We start from the raw sequence: 22,772 nt of genomic DNA, 5'->3' as shown, positions 1-22,772 counted from the left end.
ATGTTAGCTGTGGGTTTGTCATATATGGCCTTTATTATGATCGGGTAATTTCCTTCTATCCCCATTTTGTTAAGAGTTTTTATCATAAATGGCTGTGGGATCTTGTCAAACGCTTTCTCTGCATCTATTGAGATGATCATGTGGTTTTTGTTCCTCCATTTGTTGACATGGTCTATCACGTTGATTGATTTGCAGATGTTGAACCATCCCTGTGTCCCCGGTATGAATCCTACTTGATCATGATGTATGAGCCTTTTGATGTATTGCTGAATTCGGGTTGCCAAAATTTTGTTAAAGATTTTTGCAACTATGTTCATCAGCGATATTGGCCTGTAGTTCTCCTTTTGTGTGCTGTCCTTCTCAGGCTTTGGTATCAGAGTGATGTTGGTCTCACAGAATGTGTTAGGAAGTATTCTGTCTTCCCTAATTTTTTGGAATAGCTTGAGAAGGATAGGTATTAAATCCTCTCTGAAAGTTTGGTAAAATTCCCCAGGAAAGCCATCTGGTCCTGGGGTTTTATTCTTTGGGATGCTTTTGATTACAATTTCAATCTCTTTCCTTGAGACTGGTCTATTTACATTGTCTGTTTCTTCTTGACTCAGCTTTGGGAGGTTGTAAGAGTCTAAGAATTTATCCACTTCCTCTAGGTTATCCATTTTGTTGGCATATAGTTTTTCACAGTATCGTCTTATAATCTATTGTATTTCTGTGGAGTCTTGTTATTTCTCCTCTTTCCTTTCTGATTTTGTTTATCTGAGCTTTCTCTCTTTTTTTTCTTTGTAAGTCTGGCTAGGGGTTTGTCAACTTTATCTATCTTCTCAAAGAATGAGCTCTTTGTTTCGTTGATCCTTTCTACTGCCTTGTTTCAATAGCATTTATTTCTGCTCTGACTTTTATTATGTCTATCCTTTTGCTGACTTTGGGCTTTGTTTGTTCTTTTTCTAATTCAGTTAGATGTAATTTGAGATTGCTTATTTGGGATTTTTCTTGTTTGTTAAGGTGTGCCTGTACTGTGATGAATTTCCCTCTTAATATGGCTTTTGCCGCATCCCATATGAGTTGGTATGGTATGTTATCACTTTCCTTTGTGTCCAGATATTTTTTGATTTCTCCTTTAACTTCTTCAATGATCCATTGCTTGTTCAATAGCATGTCGTTTTGTCTGCACATCTTTGTCCCTTTCTCAGCTTTTTTCTTGTAATTAATTTCTAGCTTTATAGCATTATGATTGGAAAAGATGCTTGTTATTATTTCAATTTTTTTAAATTTATTGAGGCTTGCCTTGTTTCCCAACATACGGTCTATCCTTGAGAATGTTCCGTGTGCACTTGAGAAGAATGTGTATACTGCTGTTGTTGGATGGAGTGTTCTATATATGTCTAAGTCCAACTATTTTAGCTTTTCATTTAATTTCACTGTTTCATTGTTGATTTTCTGTCTGGATGATCTGTCCAATGATGTGAGTGGGGTGTTTAGGCCCCCTACTATTATTGTGTTACTTTTAATATCTTCTTTTAGGCTTGTTAATAGTTCCTTTATGAACTTTGGTGCTCCTGTGTTGGGTGCATAGATATTTGTAAGCATTATTTCTTCTTGATGGAGTGTCCCTTTGATCATTATATACTCCCTTCTTTGTCTCTCTTTACCTGTCTTATCTTGAAGTCTATTTTGTCTGATATAAATATTGTGACACTTGCTTTCTTTTTTTTTTTATTGAGTTATTGATAGGTTACAATCTTGTGAAATTTCAATTGTACATTAATGTTTGTCAGTCATGTTGTAGGTGCACCACTTCACCCTTTGTGCCCACCCCCCACCCCACCTTTTCCCTGGTATCCACTAAACTGTTCTTAGTCCATAATTTTAAATTCCTCATATGAGTGGAGTCATACACAGATTATCTTTCTCTCGCTGGCTTATTTCACTTAACATAATTCTCTCAAGGTCCATCCATGTTATTGCAAATGGAATGATTTTGTTCTGTTTTGCAGCTGAGTAGTATTCCATTGTATATATGTACCACATCTTCTTTATCCATTCGTCTGTTACTGGACACTTAGGTTGCTTCCACGTTTTGGCTATTGTAAACAGTGCTGCAATAAACATTGGGGTGCATAGGACTTTTGGGATTGCTGACTTCAAGTTCTTTGGATAAATACCCAGTAGTGGGATGGCTGGATGGTATGGTAGTTCTATTTTTAGTTTTTTGAGGAATCTCCATGCTGTTTTCCATAGTGGCTGCACCAGTTTGCATTCCCACCAACAGCGTATGAGGGTTCCTTTTTCTCTGCAACCTCTCCAACATTTGTTGCTATTAGTTTTAGATATTTTTGTCATTCTAACAGGTTGTAAGGTGATATCTTAGTGTAGTTTTGATTTGCATTTCCCTGATGATCAGCGATGATGAGCATCTTTTCATGTGCCTATTGGCCATCAGTATATCTTCTTTGGAGAAATGTCTGTTCATGTCTCCAGCCCATTTTTTGATTGGGTTGTTTGATGTTTTGTTGTTGAGTTGCAAGAGTTCTTTATATATTATGGATATTAAGCCTTTGTCAGATATATGACTTGCAAATATTTTTTCCCAGTTAGACACTTGCTTTCTTTTGTTTGCCATTCGCTTGGAGTATCGTCTTCCACCCCTTCCCTCTGAGCCTGTGTTTGTCATTGGAGCTGAGAGCTGTTTCCTGGTGGTAGCAAATTGTTGGGTCTTGTTCTTTAATCCATCTTGCCACACTGTATCTTTTTACTGGAGAATTCAATCCATTTACATTTAGGGTGATTATTGATGTATGAGGGCTTAATGCTGTCATTATAGCACTCGTTTTCCAGTTTTCCTGTATTTCCTTTGTTTCTCGTCCTGTGTGTTTTGGTCTACCCATTGAATTATGTAGTTTTTTTTAATGATGTGTTTTTTTGTTTTTTCCTTATTTATTTTGTGTCTCTGTTCTGCTTTTTTGTTTAGTGGTTACCCTGAGGTTTGTATTCAGAATCTTGTGCATAATATAGCCCATTTTCTGATGGCCTCTTATTTCCTTAGTCTAAACTGATTCAGTCCCTTTCCTCCTCCCCTCCCAAGTTGTTTTTCTCATATCTTATTCCAATTTGTGTTACGAGTTTGTGGTTAAAGTGACAAGATTGTCTTTGTTTTTGGTGTTTTCCTTTCCTTTAGCCTAATGCTATAGTTGAATATTTACTATCCTATTCTGATTCTGTCTACCTATTTATCTCCTTACTCTGTGTTTTTTGACCCTTTCTCCCTTTTTTTCTTTTTTCAGCTGAGGGCCTTCTTGAGGATTCCTGTGTGTGTGTGGGGGGGGAGGGGGGAGTGGGGGTCTTGTGGATACAAAGTCCCTTAGCTTTTCTTTGTCTGGGAAAGCTTTAATTTCTCCCTCATATCTGAAGGATATTTTTGCTGGATAGAGTATTCTTGGCTGAAGATTCTTGTTTTTTAAGGTTTTGAATACGTCGTTCCATTCTCTCCTAGCTTGTAAGGTTTCTACAGAGAAATCTGCTGAAAGCCTGATATGGGTACCTTTGTAGGTTATTTTCTTCTGCCTTGCTGCCCTGAGTATTCTTTCTTTGTCATTCATTTTTGCCAGTTTTACTACTACATGCCTTGCAGTAGGTCTTTTTACATTCACAAATCTAGGAGATCTGGAAGTTTCTTCTACCCATATTTCCCTCTCTTTCCCTAGATTTGGGAAGTTCTCTGCTATTATTTCTTTGAACATGCTTTCTGCTCCATTCTCCTCTTCACCTTTTGGCATACCTATTGAGTCGGATATTTCTCGGAGACTTTCTTCATTTCTTTTTAGTCTTAGTTCTCTCTCCTCCTCTGTCTGGAGCATTTCATCTTGTCTATCTTTGATTATGCTGATTTGTTCCTCTATCATGTCCACACGAGCATTCAGGGAATCCATACTTTGTTTTATCTCTTCCATTGTGTCTTTTATCTCTAATATTTCTGATGGATTCTTCTTTATAACTTCAATCTCTTCTGTGAAGTAGCTCCTGAACTTGTTGAATTGTTTCTCTATATTCTCTTTTAACTTGTTGAGTTTTTTGATGATAGCTATTTTGAATTCATTGTCATTTAGCTTATATATTTCTGTGTCCTCAGGACTGAGTTCTGGGTGCTTATTGTTTCCTCTCTGGTCTGGAGATTTGATGTTGTGTCTGATGTTGGAAGGTCAGCTCTTTCTCATTCTGATATTATTTGGTTGCAGGTACAGCCTATTGGCACTGGGTGGGGGTTGAGAGCCATGTATTCTGAGCCCTCCGCCTTCAGCTGAGATCCCAGGTGCAGTCCAAGGCGGGTGGGGGGAGGGGCACTTTCTCCTGCGTGCACTCTGGGATTTCTCAATCAGCTCTCGCTATCTGCTTTCCTGGGGTCTTGGCTTGATGAGGTACCCCATACGGAAGCTTTCGCCCTGTTAGAGGGCTTCCCTCTAGGCTGCAAGGACCTGTGTGAGTCTTGGGTGATCCGGAGAATGAGTGACCCCACTCCCACTCCTTCCCTCACAGATCCTGCCACGGCAGTGATCGCAGTCTTTAGGGGAGGGAGCGATTCTCTCTTATCCTGTTCCAGCTCCACCAAGCGGGGCTCCAGCCTCTCTGCCCTCTGTCATGTGGCTGCATGTCTCTCCTAGGTTTTTGTGTTGTTAAGATGTCTTCTTTGGAGTATGGCTCTCCCTTTTTGTTGAATGTTGGAGGGGAGAGAGTCCTGGGCAAGTTCACTCTGCCATGATATTGATATCACTCCTACATCTTCTATTTAGACAGGTAGATTTTGCAGAATTTTTGGATGTGATTATGAATTAGCATGTGCATCAAAAGATATTCCAAGTCTTGTTCTCTTCACAGGTTCTAAATTTATTTAAAAATTTTTATGATGTTATGTTCCACCAGAACATATTTTTAATATCACCAAGACCAAATAATTTTATCTTTTATGTTGCATTTTGTAATTAAATTTACAGTAGTATTCACAATAATGTCAAGTGTTTCACCTTTGACAGAATGAACTTCTACATGTTTTACTTTGATTCCATAAATTAGAGGAGAAACTTGAATCATTATTGGAATTAACTGATTTTTTTATTAGAAATATCCAACTATACTGTTGTAAAACTGGCACCTTATAATTGTTGGTAAAGTTCTTTTAATGGAGACAATACATTAATAACTATTGTTTCACCTTTCATACATGCACAAGAAGACTTGAAACTGAAAATGAGGAAAAAAATTTAGAACAGTGACTGGCTCTAAAGGAAAAGTCATATTTCACAGTGGTACACAAATGCACCTTCTGCAGTTAAGTATTAAAATGTAGTTATTTTCAGGCACAGTCTTAAAATAACTGTATGCAACAGATGTGGATACTTCTTTAGAAAATTCGTATCTTCTTGTTATCATTTAGTCAATGATGTCATCACTTCTCCCATAGTATGAGTTACACATTAATTCTTTTCAGCAAGTCAAAGGAAATTCAGAACTCATTGTTAAATGTGCACTCCTGCTTTTTTTAAATTGCTGTCACCAAAAAGCTTATTATAAAAAAGAAATGTGCTACCCAACAATAAAATAAATAAGTAGTTGTAGGTTTACACCATATGATACATGATAAAAGCCTTGTAGCAAAGAGTTCAGACTGTATTCACTCTATGGCAAGAATAAATAAAGTCTGGGAAACATTATGCAATCCACAGGCCAGGGCATGTGCCCCACACAATTGGCTGACACAGCAAGTGTCCAGCAAGGGTAGCAGCATCAAATACTTCTGCCACCATCACCCAAGATCTGAAGAAGTTAGCTATACCTAACTGCTCATGCCAGAGTGCATTCACTTTAACAGCAAGCACCCTTCATGCTCTCCTGAGAAAAGATGTGTTGGTTCACATTACTTCTGTAAAAGATCTGAAAAGAGAAATGGTTATCGCCAATTTAACCATACGTTAAAGTGAGAATTCTGTTCACTGCACTGGCATCTCACATGAGATCATGTCAGAAGGCAGAAGTACAAAATGTAGGTCTACCTAAACCTATCCTGGTTTCTTTACATGCAACAATTAAACAATACTTCATTCGAAAATGAAAAATCTTAGACAAAAGCTAAACCAGATGAAATACTGAGATAAAAGGCATAAAATGGAACTATCTTGGGCAAAGCAAGTATACAATGTGATGTCGGTATATGTAATTTAAGTAACACTATCACATATACAAAATGGAACTTATGTACCTATAAAAAGAGACTCTAGCTCTGTATGGCATGACATGGAAAGATTTCCAGAATGCTGTATTATTTCATTTAAAAAAGTTAAGTTATAGAACTACATATACAGCGTGACACAGTATAATACTTTCAAAAAAACAAACAAACCATCCCAAAGAATCAGGAAGGATAGTCAACAAACTATTAACAGTGCTAATCTGTAGGTGGTGGAACTAAAAAGGGACAGAGGAAAAGAGAATTTTTACTCTTTATAATTTTCTATTTTTTTTGAAGTTATTATAATGAGTATGTCTTACTTTTGACACATGAGAAGCAAAAAGAAATAAACAAAAAAATACAAAAAATATGAGAAAGCATTAGCTAATTTACTATCAACTGAGTGGTACAAGTAACAAATGATCTACAAGTCCCACAATGGGAAGTTCCCTACGGGAAGACGGAGATAGCGAAGCCAGGCTACTAAGAAAAAGGAAGATAAAGGCATTTCTAAAAGTGGGAACTCAGCGATCTTCCAAAATCTATAGCCTCGCAGGACTCACACTTGGAGGCATTTAATCTCTCACTATATATAGGTTCAAGTGCTCTCCAATTCTGGGAATGACCCAATAATTACTGAAGGGAGAATATAAGAAGCCTCAGCCAGACAGCAACTTAAGAAGTAAATAATGAGTTTGTCTCTTGCTTATTTCCCTCCTCCTCCACAACCTAAGCTCTTACTAACTTCTTATTGGCAAAGCGTAATTAGGTCCTCAACTTGAGGTTTCTTTGTATGTACTGGGATACCACTCCTAAATCCCAGCCACAGCCACCTGCTCCAGATGCATGAAGCACCACTAACAGGGGACTCTGGTAATTAAAATGATGAGACCATCCCTGGAGCAAAAATGGGACAGTTCTGGGGAACCAGAGCAGAAAATTCATGGATAAAAATAGTAAGATAAATTGAAGAGGTATGCTATGGCTGGACAGGTATGCTAAGATCTTTTTTCCTCCGGGAAGAAAATATTTGGACTTTATCCTGTACAAAACAGGAAGTCTTGGAATGTTTTACTAAGGCAGTACACGACTAGTGTTTTACAAAGATTGATCAAATGGGGTGTTAAGATGGTTTGGTGTGGTGAAGCAGGAAGCAGGAAGATCAATTAGAAGGATAGTGAATTAATCCAGATGAGGCTGATGATAAAAAGGAAGATGATGTGGCCATGAGAAAAGGAAAGGCAGTTTTTGAAATGAATTTCCAGGGTATGAACAGCTAGCTTGGGGCTGCGGAGTGAGGTAGACAATTACAGCTGAGAGAAAACTAGGCAGATGTTACACGTCCCAGGCATCAACAAGCTTCGACTTTAGACCCAAGACTTCAGAGAAACCAAACAGGACAATGTGAAAATTATAAAGTCATGTTAAGAGAATGAAAACTTGTGGATATGTCATTAGAAACTAGCAAAGGGTAAAAGCCATGGTGTGGGTCTTCTTGGGCAATAAAAATCAGTGCAAGAAAAGCCCAATTATGACAGTAATGGCAGTCATACAGTACGATAAAGAGGTGGGTATCACACAGAACAGGGCATGCTTGTTGTCAAAGGTTATTTGGTCTTGCTGAAGGCAGTCATAGATACCATGCAGCGCATTGTCCATGCTAGCCTTCACGAAGCTGGCTAAGGAGTGGGTAACTCCTATAGTTGCCTACAAGATTTTCTGCTGGTTAGGGCTCAAGGATAGGCCAGGGTAGTGAGTTGAGGTTGTAGTGAAGTTTATGTAGTAAGCGCTAAATTATTACAAAGGAAATTCTGAAATTTTAAACTGGATGACAGAATGGTAGTTTAAAAATAGATTTTAAAAATTTAGAGGGAAAATGTGATAAGAAAGCATGGTAAATTCAGTTTTACACATGATGATTTTGAGTTGATTATACAAATGGAAATGTTCAGAACAGAGATGGAGGAGATATCTGAGGGGAATACATAAGAAAGCATAGTGCTCTTAATGTCACACTCAAGTTCTGGAGACTAAGCCTCACAGTATCTTTCAAATTTTTTCGGGACGGCCCAGTGGCACAGCAGTTAAGTGCGCACGTTCTGCTTCAGTGGCCCGGGGTTCACCAGTTCGGATCCCGGGTGCAGAAAGACATGGCACTGTTTGGCAAGCCATGCTGTGGCAGGCATCCCACATATAAAGTAGAGGAAGATGGGCACGGATGTTAGCTCAGGGCCAGTCTTCCTCAGCAAAAAGAGGATAGGCAGCAGATGTTAGCTCAGGACTGACCTGCCTCAAAAAAAAAAAAAAAAAATGATTTGGAGTATGATCCACAGGTCAAAAAAATGCATTTCAATCTATGTGTATGTGTACACACACATGTCTTAAACAAAAGCTTCATGAAATATTACTTACCCCTAATGCTTGCTTTGATATTTTCTATTCTACTCTATCCTATTCCTTTTCCTTTCTTCTTCTTTTCTTTTTTAATGCTGGCCATAGCCTGTAAATTGATTTCAGCACCTGTATTTTGGCTTAGAGGTTTTTGATTAAAGAGATATTTGTGATAATTCTGTAGAACCATCTGCAAAGATACGACTGATAAATCCAGAAGAGATGTTCTTTGAGAAAGGGTGAAAAAAAGAAAAGCAAAAAATTATGGATTGGCATGGAGACCACAGACAGTATATAGGAGAAAGGCCAAAGAGGACAAAGAAAATGGGATCAGAGGATGGGAAAAAACGGTATCAAAGAGGACAAGGAATGGGTAGTCAACAAAAGCTTTTTTTCAACGTATGTCTTTGCCTCTACTGCAGTATTTCTCAAAGTGTAGTCCAAAACCAATTTAAGCAGAATTACCCCAGCCATCTGTTAAAAATTCAAATACCTGGGCTTCATCCCAGGCCTAGTGAACTGAACTCTCTGGATGTGGGTCCTGGAACTGACAATTTTTACGTTTCTCGGGGCATTCTTTTCACCAAGTATTTTTATCCCAGTGCCTTTCACAAATCAGCTTTCAAATTGGTACTTTCCAGGAACATGCAATCTCACTTCCAACATTGGATGCATTCTTGAAAAGTTGTTAAGTGAGTACTTGCACATGAGTACTTGTACACCAAACCGTTATTCCCCTTAAAACTACCATGATTAATTTCAGAATTAAGTTCACCCAGAAGGAAATAAGCTTCCGGAGCATTCTGCCTTTAAACAAACATTCTTCATCCATCTAATTTTTCCATACATTACTTATGCAAGTGGTTGGTCAAATGGGATTACAATTCTCATTATCTTTATTCGATTTAAAAGTACATATATTTAAAAATTCAATAGACTGTTAACACATTTCATTTTGATTTTGAACTGATTTCACTGAACTTAACTGGTTAGGTACCACAATCAAGTGGCATTTAGCATAATTCAGGCAGGAATTGCCACAGGGAGATGGTTTTCAAAAAACACAAAAACTGAAGTTTGTGATTCAGACTCTAACAGCAAAGATATCCCTTTATGGAGTAAGCTCTGCTAACAAAAATATTTGTCAATTTACTACCAATTGATAACCAAGAAATATAAGATGTGAATCGATTCCATTCTAAGATGAGAATCATATCTAACAACAAGAACAAAAACTACAATAGCTAACATTTATTCACTTACTTGATATCAGGCCTGGTTCTAAATCCTTTACATGGATTAACTCATTGCATCTTCACAACAATTCTGTGAAAGTAAGTACCATTTTAGACCTCATTTCCTGGATGATGTAGCTGAGGTGCAGAGAGCTGTTTAACTTTCCTGAGGTCCCACAGCTAGAAATAGGAGCTGAGATCCACACCGGGTAGCCTGTCTCCAGAGTCTGTACTCAAAGGCAGTGTGCTACACTGTGACTGTAAGAAAGTCTCAGATGCAGAAATAGTTAGCTGCCACCATAGAGAGAAAGTCTTTCTGTTTATACTCTGGGATATTTTTTTTCCTTCTTTTCTATATACAACTGATTTCAAGACAACCTGGGTCTACCTTGGATCCCTGCTCATGTTTAGTTACTAGATCTCATTATAATGCACTTTATACATGATAGGAATACCCAAAAATAGCATAAAATAGCATAAAGATGGGAATTCAGTATCACATTATACGTAAAAATAGAAATCTACTTTGTAAAAATACTTAATTCAGTATATAAGGGCAGATAGCATAGTGGTTTAGAGCTGTGCTTCTCAAATTTTACTGTACCAATAAACCTAAGAATCTCATGAAAAAATGCAGATTTTCAGGAGGTCTGGGGTGGGGCCTGAGATTCTGTATTTCTAACAATTCCCAGGTCATAGTGATATTGCTGGCCTGAGGACCACATTTTGAGAAGCAGGGGCTTAGAGTGTGAGCTCTGGAATTACACTGCTTATGTTTGAATCCCAGCTCTGCTCCTTACTAGTTCTGTAACCTTCTCCTGTGTGCCTCTATCCCATCTGTAAAATAGTGAGATCATTCAAGGGTTGCTATGAGGATTATATGAGATCATCCATGGAAAGTACTTAGAACAATCACTGGCATATAAAAAGCACTCAACAAATATTATCACTTAATATACAGAAACTATTAAAAGCATACAGTGTATCCCATTAGAAAGCCATTTATAGAATTGACTGATGTAGCAGGAACACTAAATAAAATTTCCTCCTTCTTTTCCAGGCAGTCACTAGAACATCACTGTATAGTGAAGGGTATTAAATATATAAGTTAGATCCACTAGCCAGCTTTATTAAATACATAAATCTAAAACTGCTCTAAATGAATTTGCATGAAGTTGGCTTAGCCTATAATATTTAAAGAGAATATTTTGTTTCTCCGCCAGAAAACGTTTTTATATTGCAGGTATAGACTGAATTCCAATTCATTTATTTGAATAGCTTCCTCTGAATTTAGAAACAGCCATTTTTGTTTAAAAAATTTCATTTTTATCAGATAGAAATCAGAATTAGTATTAGTATGAACAATAATACTGATTTAAAAAAGTTGTTCAAAGGCACTAATATAGTTTAAATGAGGTTGGAAGATTTAGCCAAAACCTTCACAGACAACTGTACACATTTTCAAACCACTACACAATGCAGCATAATTAGCTCTTGCTACTGAGGACTAGGGCTTAGAAAAAAACATTATTTGTCAGAACTGTGATGCTTAATAATGATGTGATATGGGAGGGTGCAGAGGGCAGGAAAGGTCAAGTCAGGCCCAGAAATGAAGATAAAATTTCATGGCATCGTCCCAAATGAAAACTATCAGAAATTTCTCAAATTCAACACCGCTTAAAAAATAAAGAGATAGAAGGAATGGAATGGAGTACAACAGAAAAGAAAGATTAATATTCGCCCAGTCATTGATAAAAACCAGGAAGGGTAAAACCTACTAGTTCAGTTAAGGAGGAGATGAGAGCTATAAAGTGTTTTGGGTTGGTCAATATCTTTATGAGTCAGCAAGAAAAGATCAATAAATAATTTGCTTCTCTCTTCATCTTTTATTTCTCTAACACAGGTGATGAAAATGACAACTATGAGACAGATTCTAACATATTTATTTTTCTAAATTAAAACTAGATCCAGCATAGGCAGTGCAGACCTGCTGTGTAAGATCATGACGGATAATAATCAATGAAAGAGGAGGAATTTGGGGGAGTAGATTATTCGCTCCCTCCTCTCTTCTATTTCTCTCTTTCCCTGCAGAATGCTCCTGGCTGCTGCTTTAACGTCCAGTGTGGTACTAGAAGTTTTTTTCAACACACAACACAACATATCAGATTTTACTTTACATGTTACTTTCTATATCAAGTATTACTTTAAAAAACAAGATTTTACCCTAAAACAAACCTGCATAAAAGTGCTTAAACGAGTGCCATATGGAAGTTTTTAAGGCAGGGTTTACCCATTCTCAACTATATCGAATAAGGATTCCTCAAATAAAATAATTATCAGGTTTAACTTGTACTTTTGGTGAAAAAAATATCAATTGTGGGAATTGTGATTCTTAATATCTATAGAGGTGATAACCAACAAGATCAAATACTTAGGATTAGAAATACAAGAAGAATAGAGTGTGAACAGGATTATATCAACATCATATCTTGCTATTTGGGTTCATACTGGTCAGAATCAAATTCCTGAAAAACAAATTTACTGAACTGTCTCAGCTAACTTCTTCCACTTACAAGGCAGGTATTAGCTGTCTCTCAACAGCAGAGAAGCAAGGAATTCCCCTTCAGTGTGACCTATTTATGCCTCTTAGATTTATCATATGCATTTTTTAATGACCCCAAACCAAAGGAAATGTAGAAACCTATTTGAAAAGCTGACATTAAGGTTGTGACACCAACCAAAACAATAAGAGAATTTAAAGTTAAACTGACACAGAATCCCCAAATCAGTCTGCTACACTCCTAATTTAAAAACCAGTTACTATGTGAAATAGTGATGGCATGTCAGCCTCTGCTTTGAAACTCCTGAATTTTGTCATTTGGTGTTTGTGTCACAACCTCAATATTATTTAAATATAGTTTTTTAATATCTATTATTTAAAAAATATCTTTGAATTGAAGATACTCCTAAAGCTTTGAAGAAGCCAACCTCAAAGCACTGTATTCCTAGCGTGCCACTTTTATTAGAAGTAGTGCATAAAACATTTGCTGTTGACAAATCTAATTCATTAAAAGGTGAGATGGATGCATTTTAAAATAACTGGCTGCCATCATTATCTGCAGCGCCTTTTATAAATTATTCTTCTTTTCCCTTTTGACTGAACTTGTCACAGTTCCCTTTCAGAGTCTGAATGTTATGCCTTATAGTCAATGCTTTCAACATGTTTAGACAAGTCATAAGTTAAACAAGCAGTGGTACTTTATTTTCTAGAATTGAGAAAGGGTAGCAGAAATACTTATGGATTATTTCATTCAGTTCATTGATTTTTAACTACAGACAAGTAAAGTTAGTGGTGGTTGCATCCCACACAAAGGATTTAAAAATAAAACCATACTATTTTGGTAGAAGGGAGAATTTCAAAGAAAGGAACATAAAGAGAGATGCTGGCAGCCCTGCTGCACTGTTGTGCAGAAGACTTAGTTTAAAATTGAATTGTGTTTCCCCTGACATTGGAGATAGGTACATCATAAGGCTGACAGCTGGCTGGCACACTAACTTCCGAAAGGAAAGTGCTAACTGTATTTCTCTTAGATGCCCAAGGAATACAATTATAGAAGTCTTCAAGGAAACTGAGTAGGCAGAGTACAAATTATTCAAAATATGAAGAAAAACATTTCTTACCTAATTTTGTTTCAGAAGACTCTAAGAATGAGCTGGTCTTCTAATCCTAAGTAGGTAGAAAATTGTTTCCTTCTGAGTTGTCAGTAAAGCTGCCCTTTTTTTAGTATCTTCAGCAGAGTTATTTCCAAAATACACAAAATGCACCTATAAAATAATTAGATCAAATTTTATCACTGCCACAATGGAGGGGGCATAGTCACAACCTTAGATGTCTACACTGGTAGTGACAGTACTACCATTAAGTTATGACATACAGGCTTTCACCAAGAGATGCTGGAAATACATAAATACATGCTGAAGTTGGGTCCCTAAGAAAAGCTTATTAACAAGATGATCCATAAATTACAGGCACAGGAATAGCAGAGGCACCTGGGAAAATGCATATTCAAAACATTCTTCTTATTTTCATTGATTTTTCAAATGTCCCTAAAGAAATGTAGATCATAGAGAGTAAGGTTTCAAGAGAATTCCTTTTTTCCTGTTTGGTTACCCGTTGTCCCAGAATATTTTATTAAACCATCTTTTCCCACTCTTCCAGGTTATCTTGTTAAAATAGATTCTGATTCAGTTGATCTGGGGCTGGGGCCTGAGAGTCTGTATTTCTAACAAGCTCCCAGGTAATGGACTACACTTTCACTAGCAAGCTTCCACTAGTCTATTGTCTTTCCCTGCACCAAAGTACACTGTTGTTATTCTTGGCTGTTGGCCCTTCTCTTTCCATATCGTTTTACAAGCGTCTGTCAAGTATTCTCCCCTCCTCACCAAAACAAACAGGAATTTGATTGAAATTGCATTGATCAAATTGGGCATCTGTAAAACGTAGAGTTTTCCAAGCCACATGAATTGTATATCATTCCCCTTATTGAGGTCTTATTGTCACACAATAACGCTTTACTATTTTCCCCACGGGAGTTCTGCACATCTTGTTAGATGTATTCCTAGGCACTTCATATTTTGAATGTTAGTGTAAATAATATCTCTCTGCAAAAACTTTTTCATTTTTTGTTTATATATGTATGTATTTGTATAATTTTTGTATATTGATTTTTTATCTAGGATATTTGCTAAAGTCTTATAATTTTTTTTCTGTAGCTTTGTATCATGTACAAACAATGAGCTTTACTTCTTAATTCCAAAAATCTATATTCTCAAACTTTCTTTATCTTGTCTTACTAAAAGAAAAGGAAAAAAAGTTAAACAATAAATGTATCATTTAATAGAAAAGACTATTTTGTTATCCATAATCAGCCAAACTGACCTATTGATTAGGCCTACGTTGACTAAAAAGCTGATATGAAGAAGGATACAAATGTTTCTTTTGATATTTATTGATTATCTTCATACTTCTTGCCTTTCTTTGGTGTCTGATATACAAGCAGTTCAATTTTACTAACATCCATTATCCCAAGTTGACTTCCAGTAAGAAACAGACAAAAATTCTCATGGATAACTTGGCTACTCTGGGAACTGAATCTGAACAAAAGGGGAAACAGAGGAATTACAATAGGGGAAATGGTTCAGTTCCATCTAAGAACTAAGACGGAGATGCCAGTGCTAGGAAGCCATTACAGAGATACAACACATCACCTATACTCCATAGCTGAAATCACAAGATTTCTTGGAAAACCCATAAATAACTGAAATTGCTTTCTTGATGACAATGTCAGCCTGCTCTGGGGCGAACTGCCCTTCTTGATAGCTTTCAGCCAATCTGTTTGACCAAAAGAAAAAAACTGAGACTTAACTGTTTCAGAAACTGTCAATGTTATTAACATTGGTTACCTGAAGAAAGGTAAATGTGCATGATGGTGGGATGGAGGAATGGGTAAAGGAAGAGAAGGTGGCAGTAACTAAAATAATAATAACCATTATAACAATGATAAAAACACAACAAACTGTCTCTTTAAAAATGTGTTCATAATCCATTACAAATCATATTTACGAAGAAATATAGCAATGTAGAAAATGCTTAAATGGAGAGGTGAAAACAAGACCCAAAAGAGCATATACATATTACATTGCAACCATTTAAAAATACGTGCACTAAATTTTTGGTTAGGAAGATCAATCAGTGTATATTTTCCCCCTCTCCCTCCAGAGATCTCGTTAAAAAGATAATAAAGATGTGTGCTGAAGATAGGGAGAGGATGCAAACCTGTCAACGCAAATAATCAATAATCAATCTAAACATAAAAATTGTGGTGAGTTTATTATGAGCCAATTGAAGGACTAGCCCAGGAGAACTTTTCCAAAAAGGAATGAAGCTCTCCAAAGAAGTGGGGTATACAGAGTCATTATATACCACCTTGGAACAAAGAGCATATATCACATGTGACAGGAATATCTCTTTTACTACTGCCAAGAGATGCTCAGCTAGCATAGCAGATCAGTGGTCACAAGGTGAGCACAACAAGTTGGTGGTCAGCAGGTTAGTGGTCACGAGATGAGTTAAAGCAGGTCAGTAATTAATCCTTAGTTTCTGGGAAGAAATGCTTATCCTTAAAGAAACGCTGGGAAAGGCAACATTGCTATCTTTAAGGGCATCATTCTTGGCTTTGGAACACTGTAAACGTTTAAAGCAGATGGGCAATGCATGCTCAACAGGCCATGTCAGGCCCTTCCGGAAAAACAAGATCAGGCCAAATTAGTTTTAAGCCAAATGGCTTCTTCGTATACTCCAATAAATCCTGTGGCTTTTCATTTATTCATCGAACTCATAACAATGAAGAGACTGAGAAAGCATGGCTACAAATCTGTACAAGGTAAGACAGATGAAAGAGCATTCATGGAAGAAACAGAGTGGGAGAAGCCAAACTCTAGAATGCGTGCAGAGAATGCTGCAGTTAAAGAAATGACCTGATATCTCTGGCAGAACTGTGGAGTAAGAAGTGAAGCTAAAATATGCAATCAACTGAAGGTCTGTCCAAGAAACACTAAATCTCCCTCCCCTACCTTTTTATGCAAGCAACTGCTTTGTGTTTCTCTTGTCTGTAGTTAAATATCTGACTGCGAGTAAGAAAAAAAAATACGAAATGGGAGAAGCATTGTGTTTAAAGAAATTAACTGTCTAGAGAACTAAGAAAGGTAGCATGAGTATGGGTGCCCCAAAGAAAAGTCGGCCTCATTCTGGTCTTAAGCTGACTTCCTGCATACTCATGGTTCCCCAGCTATTTACTCTAAAGCAAACTGTACCAGTCAATCAGTGCCATCCAAATACAGTTTGCAGGCAGCTTTTTGATTTTCTCTCTTCCAACACGAATGCACAGCCAAGACCCACTGGGCATATGAAGAACATCATCTTTTTCACATTTGAGATCAGTGTAAAACAACAATTTACCCCAAAGAAAACAGAGATAAATCAATTAATAGAACATGTAAATTTTCCATCATTCTAAGTGAGTAAAGAAATAAATGTATACATAATACACGACCAGAAGCAAAATTTCTAGCTATGGCTGAATGCAATCAGCAAATATTCTTAAAAAAGAAACAATAGAGCTAGACAAAACTGACAAATACAACCACATCAGTGCTCTAGAAATTGACCAAAGGAATATAACAATTTGAGAAGCATTTATATTTGAAAAACTGCTAATCTTTAGGTAAGAACACTAGGACCCTGTGGCATTCTGACTTGGAGCTACTCTTATCACCATCAACCACAACTCAGTCAGTACAGAGGTTCTCCTAGGGTGGAGAAGAGCATTAGGACTGGAAACATCTCTGCTGTGGTCAAAGGGGGCTCACTTGAGCCTGAGTGGTAGGTGATGCCCATGCCTGGCAGTGTTTCAGTGGAAGAGATGATCTTAGAAGTAGGCAAGCAAGGAGAGGCAACAGCTCTATAAGTCCAGGGTCATAGTCATAACTGGGGCAAATGTATTCTTGGTTAAGACTGAAAGTATATGCAATGGAGACCAGAGAGTCACAAAGCCAGCCACACATTCCTGAAGCTGAATGATCACGTATAGAGAGGAAGTATGAAAGAGCCCAGCAGAAAGCAAAAGCAGGGCGCACTTGAAAATAGTGTAAAAAATTCCTCATCAAACGCATTCCTCTATTAATACAGAGATCCATGAACAGACGACAACTTATTGACTTGAAGTGTTTAAGCACAACCAGTGTCCAATCATCGGCTTATCATTTAAGCTACACAATGGGGCAAGTTGAAAGAAGTCAAATGTAAAACTCACAACAAGAATCTTAAAAAAAACAAAAAACAGATACATCAGTGGCTACACCATCACAGGGGAGACAGATGTTACTCATTTAGCTTAGGCAAATTACTAAAAAAAGAAACAAGCAAATAAACAAAGCAACCACCACCACCTTCAGGGAGAAAAAAATCAGAATCCAGAGTTGCTATAATATATGATCTAAAATATCCAGTTTTCAACAAGAAATTACGAGACATGCAAGGACATAGGAAAAAGCAGTCAATAGAACTGTCTGAGTGTCCCTAGATGTTGGATTTAAACAAAGACTTCAAAGCAACTGATATAAATACATTTAAAGAACCAAAGGTGACCATATTTAAAGAATAAAAGGAAAGTAGGACAACAATGAATAAAAAATAGAAATTCTCAATAAGGAGACAGAAGTTTTTTGAAAGAACCAAATGGAAATTTGGGAGTTGAAAAGTACAATAAATGAAAATTCACTAGAGGGACTTGACAACAGATTTAAGATGACCTGAGGAAAGAATCAGTGAATTTAAGATAGATGAATATAAATTACCCAATCTGAAGAACAGAGAGAAAAAAGAATTTTTTAAAATGAGGGATAAGGGATAGAAAAAAACACATGAAGAAATAAGGAACAAAAACATACCAAATTTGATGAAAAACATTAATCTATGCATCAAAGAAGTTCAATGAACCCCAAGTAGGACAAATATAAAGAGACTGATATCTAGACATAACATAATCAAACTACTGAAGGACAAAGACAAAGAGAAAATCTTAAAAGCAGCAAGAGAAAACTAACTCATCACACACAGGTGAGCATCAATGAAACAATGGAGGTCAGAAATCAGTGGAATGAGAAATTCAAAGTGCTGAAAGAACAAATTGTCCACCAAATTTCTACATCAAGAATAACTATCTTTTGGGGCTGGCCCCGTGGCCGAGCGGTTAAGTTAGTGCGCTCCGCTGCAGGCGGCCCAGTGTTTCGTTGGTTCCAATCCTGGGCACGGACATGACACTGCTCATCAAACCACGCTGAGGCTGCGTCCCACATGCCACAACTAGAAGGACCCACAACGAAGAATATACAACTATGTACTGGGGGGCTTTGGGGAGAAAAAGGAAAAAATAAAATCTTTAAAAAAAAAAAAGAATAACTATCTTTTAAATGGAAGGCAAAATACAGCCATCACTTTTAAAACTGAAGATGAAATGAAAATTGAGAATTTGTTGCTAGTAGACCTGTCTTAAAGAAATACTAAAGGAAACCCTTCAAGCTGAAAGAAAATGACACTGGATGGTAACTTAAGTCCGGAGGAAGAAATAAAGAAATGGTAAAATGTGGGTTAATATAAAAGACTGTATAAAATATTATTTCATTTCATTTCATTAAATTCTTTAAAAGACATAGATTGCATATAACAATGTATTCGTTAGTTTATAACACAGAGATTTAATATATTTGACGATAATAGCAGAAAGAGGAGGAAGATATAGAACTAAATTGAAACAAAGTTTCTATATTATATCAAAATTAAATTGGCATTAACTAGCTAGTATTAAACTGGTTGTGATAGATTAAGATGTAGATTGTATTCTCTAGAGCCAACACTAAGAAAATAACTTTTAAAAAGGTAAAGTTACACTAGGAATTAAAATGTGCATACACTAAAAATATTTATTTAATACAAAAGAAGGCAACCAAGGTAGAAGAATAAAAAAGACAAGAGTCACATAAAAACAAAGCAAAATGGAAAATGCAAACCCAACTATATCAATAAGTACATTAAATGTGAACGGTCTAAACACCTCAATAAAAAGGCAGAAATTGTAAGATTAGATAAAAAAGCAAGATCCAACCATGTGTCATCTATAAGAGACATATCTTACATTCAAAGACAAAAAATAGATTAAAAGTAAAAGGATGGAAAAAGACATGCTATACAAACAGTAACCGTAACAGAGCTGGAGTTACTGCACTAATGTTACACAAAATAGGCTTTAAGAAACAGTACTTGAGAAAAACGAGATATTTTTAAATGATAGAAGGGTCAATACATCAGAAAGATATAATACTTATAAATGTATATGCACTAAAACAAAGCACCAAAATCGAAGCAAAAAATGACAGAATTGAAAGAAGAAATAGACCATCTGACAATTATAGACAGATAGTTCAATACTCTGCTCTCAGCAATTGATAGAATTAAACAGAAAATCAGCAAGAGTAGAGAAGATCTGAATAGTCAACCTACTCAACCTAACTCACATATATAGACTACTCCACTAATATAGACTACTCACATATATAGACTATTTCTTGTTGGCAGAATACACATTTTTTTCAAACGCTAAAAAAACATTTTCCAAAATACACTATATGCTAGGTCATAAAACAATCCGGAACAAATTTAAAAGGAATGAGATCATAAAAAGCATATTCCACAAGTATAAAAGAATTAAATTAGAAATCAATAGCAGAATAGAAAATATTTTTCACTGAATGACAGTGAAAACACAATGTGTCACATTTTATGGGATACATAAAAAGCATTTAGAAGGAAATCTATAGCTTTAAACACATATCAGAAAAGAAGAAAGGTCTCAAATAGATAACTTAAGATTCGATCTTAGGACACTAGAAAAAAGAGCAAACCATATCCAAAGCCAAGAGAAGAAAGGCAACACAAAAGATTACAGCAGAAATAAATGAAATAGAAAAGAGAAAAGCACCAGCAAAAATAAAATCAAAAGTTGGTTCTTTGAAAAAGATCAACAAAATTGTAAACCCTTACTAGATTGATCAAGAAAAAAAGAAAAAAGACACAAATTACCAAAATCATGAATGAAAAAGATATCACTACTGACTATAGAAAAATTGAAAGGATTATAAGGTAACACAATGAACAACTTCATGCCAACAAAGCAGACACACAGATGAAATGGACACATTCTTAGGACATAATTGACTAACACTGACTCAAGAAGAAATGTGAAAGTGAATAGACTTAAAGTAAGTAAAGAAATTGAATTAGTAATTCAAAATCTTCCCACAAGGAAAAGCAAAGTGCCAAGGGCTTCACTGGTGAATTCTATAAAATAAAAAAATGAAATAATATCAACATTTCACAAACTCAGGAAACAGGAAAGAAACCTCCCTAACTCATTCTAGGATAACCAAGCCAAACAAACATAGCACAAGAAAATAAAAATGCAGACCAAATGCCTGTTTTAAAAACGATCTAAAATCAATTCCCTAACCTTCAAACTGAGGAAACTAGAAAAAGAAAAGCAAGCTAAACCCAAAATTGATTCCTTGAAAAGATGAACAAAATTGACAAACCTTTAGCTAGATGGAAAAAAAAGAAGACAGAGAGAGAAGACTCAATTACTAAAATTAGGAATGAAAGAGAGGACATTACTGACCTTACCAAAATAAAGATATTATATGGGGGATATTATAAACAATTGAATATCATCAAATTATATAACCTAGATGAAACAGACAAATTCCTAGAAAGACATAATGTACTGAAATAACTTAAAAAAGTTAAAAAAACATGAACAGACCTATAAGCAGATTGAATTAATAATCAAAAACTTTCCCACAAAGAGAAGCTTGGGCCAAATGGCTTCACTGGTGAATTCTACCAAAGATTTAAAGAATTAACTCCAATCCTTCACAAATTCTTCCATAAAACAGAAGAAAAGAGAATAATTTGCAATTCATTCTCTGAGGTTAGTATTACTCTGACACCAAAACTAGCAAAAACATTACAAGAAAAGAAAACTATAGACCAATATGCCTTATGAATATAGAGGCAAAAATACTTAACAAAATATTAGCAAACCGAATCCAGCAACATATAAAAAGAATTCTACACCATGACTAGGTGGGATTTATCCCAGGAATGTAAAGTTGAATCAATACAGAAAAATGAGTCAATGTAATATGCCTTATTAACAGAATAAAGGACAAAAACTGTATGATGACCTAAATAGATGCAGAGAAGAATGCGTCAAAATCTAACACCCTTTTATGATAAAAACACTCAACAAACTACGAACAGAAGGGAACTTCATCAATCTGATAAAACACATCTACCAAAAACCCACACCTGACATCACACTTAATGGTAAAAGACTGAAAGCTTTGCTCTTAAGATCAGTAACAAGACAAGAATGTCTATTTCTACCACACCTATTTAACATTGTACTGGAGGTTCTAGCCAGGACAATTAGGCAAGAAAAGAAAAGAAAAGGCATCCAGATTGGAAAGGAAAAGTAAAACTATCTCTATTTGGAATTTCTAAGGAATTCTAAAACAAACAAACTCCCAAGCTTTTGGAGTTAATAAATACATTCAACAAAGTTGGCAGGATACAAGATTAATAAAAAATCAGTTGTATTTCTATATACTAGTACTTAACAATTTGAGAGTGAAATTAAGAAAACAATTCCATTTACGATAGCATCAAATAGAATAAAATATTTCGGGAAAAATTTAACAAAAGACCTGTCCACTGAAAACTACAAAACATCATTGAAAGAAACTGAATTAGCCCTAAATAAATGAAAAGTCTATGTTTATGGATTGAAATATTTAATATTGTTAAAGTGGCAATAGTTCCCAAATTAACCTATAGATTTAACGCAATCTCTATCAAAATTCCAGCTCCCTATTTTGCAGAAATTAACAAACATCTCAAATTTCATATCGAAATGCAAGGGTCCCAGAATAGCTAAAGCAATCTTGAAAAAGAACAAAGTTAGAGAACTCACATTTCCCATTTTTCAAAACTTACCACAGAGTTACAGTAATCAAGATTGTGTGATAAGATAGGCATTAAGGATAGACATGTAATCAATGGAATAGAATTGAGAGTCCAGAAATAAACCCATACAATATTCAATTGATTTTTGATGAGAGTTTCAAGGAAATTCAATAGGGAAAGATTAGTCTTTTCAAGAAATGTTGCTGAGACAACTGTATACTAACATGCTAAAGAATGAAGTTGGACTTCTTCATCAAAAGAGATACAAAAATTGGGGGCCGGCCCCGTGGCCGAG

At 35.9% G+C, this 22,772-nt stretch overlaps 1 protein-coding gene across 5 annotated transcripts in view; it reads right to left on the bottom strand.

The window, feature by feature from the left end:
* Window positions 1-22,772, bottom strand: part of KIAA0825 (KIAA0825 ortholog) — a 372,960-nt gene that overhangs the window by 339,315 nt on the left and 10,873 nt on the right. For all 5 annotated transcript variants that reach the window (XM_046668256.1, XM_046668255.1, XM_046668258.1 and 2 more), the window contains exon 2: window positions 13,522-13,665. The gene's annotated coding sequence lies outside the window, so the exon portion shown is untranslated. The remainder of the gene's footprint in view (window positions 1-13,521; window positions 13,666-22,772) is intronic.

Source organism: Equus quagga, chromosome 7, assembly GCF_021613505.1.
Source record: "Equus quagga isolate Etosha38 chromosome 7, UCLA_HA_Equagga_1.0, whole genome shotgun sequence".
In the NCBI taxonomy this organism is placed as follows: Eukaryota; Metazoa; Chordata; class Mammalia; order Perissodactyla; family Equidae; genus Equus; species Equus quagga.
This window is presented reverse-complemented; position numbering and strand designations above follow the sequence as displayed.